This window comes from Zerene cesonia, chromosome 14, assembly GCF_012273895.1.
Source record: "Zerene cesonia ecotype Mississippi chromosome 14, Zerene_cesonia_1.1, whole genome shotgun sequence".
Classification (NCBI taxonomy): Eukaryota; Metazoa; Arthropoda; class Insecta; order Lepidoptera; family Pieridae; genus Zerene; species Zerene cesonia.
Window position 1 is genome coordinate 3,582,216 of NC_052115.1, and position 1,170 is coordinate 3,583,385.

The window sequence follows — 1,170 nt, forward strand, 5'->3', positions numbered from 1 at the left end:
TCTACTTAAAGGAACTTCTGTCTTAAGTTATTACATAAGTTATTATCATACCAACATTAGAAATATTTTACGTTTTAAATAACTAACAATTGTTCAATTTTTAATTTTATTTTATTAAACAATTGTTAGTACATGTCAATCTGCTACAATTTGTTCTTGTTGCTACGCTTACTGTTACTGCTTAGGTATAATAGTTTGTGTTATTGTTGAAATGATGATGGTGGTGAAGACAGTTGTTTCACTTCAAAATGGCATGAGATTTCTCCAAATAAAAATTATTTTAAGCAGTGGCACTGCCAGTTGCCAGTTGCCCCTATGTTTGTTTAGGGTTGTAATTAAAAACCTATAAAAAACGACTAAATCGATAAATCGATATTTTAAGAGACCAATTTTTGTACACTTATTGAAATTGTTATTTAATTATTATTTATAAAAATAAACAGAACTGATTAGTCGTCTTAACTTGTAGTCTTAATTTGATAACATCAGAATATTCTGCTATATTACAGACCATTCGAAATATGATATAATATATAATATTATAAGCAGGTATGATCGATACTGAACTAACTTTTTATGATAACATTGGAAATAATATTAAATAAATAAAGAATACGGATACGGATACGTATCAAAAAGACTTGTATTGGACACGATTATTGTTTACATAAAAAACAATAACAAAGTGACATGTCTTAACTCTTTGTTCACAAATAATAATATTTTGCATTTGTAACGCTCGCGCCAACTGCCAAATTGCAGTGATTATATTTATCGTCGCCATTCTCCTTTTCTCAGTAAATCTTTGAAGTTTTATTTAGTTTTGGGTACATTATTTCGAATTTAAAGCAAGGAATTGACAAAGTTACGGTATGACTGTTTGGATAGTGAATATCTAAAATGATTTTTTCTGCCGGACGTCTTTTAATTTCCAAAGCCGGCATCTACCATAAAACCTTTTGGAAATCTGATCTCAAATTCAATAATCTATTAATTTTATGATTATTCTAATCCATGAAAATACTGCTTTTAACCTTAATTGTGTTAAGCTAATTATTACAATTCTTTACAAATTTTTGGGTAGAGTAAAAGTTGTATGTGCATAGAGGACCTACCTACTCACAATTTTAACTATCAGTGAATTTTCTCAGTTTCAGATAATGGATGATG

At 28.4% G+C, this 1,170-nt stretch overlaps 1 protein-coding gene and 1 long non-coding RNA gene across 2 annotated transcripts in view; one reads left to right on the plus strand and one right to left on the minus strand.

The window, feature by feature from the left end:
* Positions 1-1,170, minus strand: part of LOC119831742 (tyrosine-protein kinase Src42A) — a 78,845-nt gene that overhangs the window by 52,340 nt on the left and 25,335 nt on the right. The gene's annotated exons all lie outside the window — the stretch shown is intronic.
* LOC119831744 overlaps positions 604-1,170 on the plus strand; it is a 2,383-nt gene continuing 1,816 nt past the window's right edge. The window contains exon 1 of the long non-coding RNA XR_005287899.1: positions 604-870. This is a non-coding gene — a long non-coding RNA (uncharacterized LOC119831744). The remainder of the gene's footprint in view (positions 871-1,170) is intronic.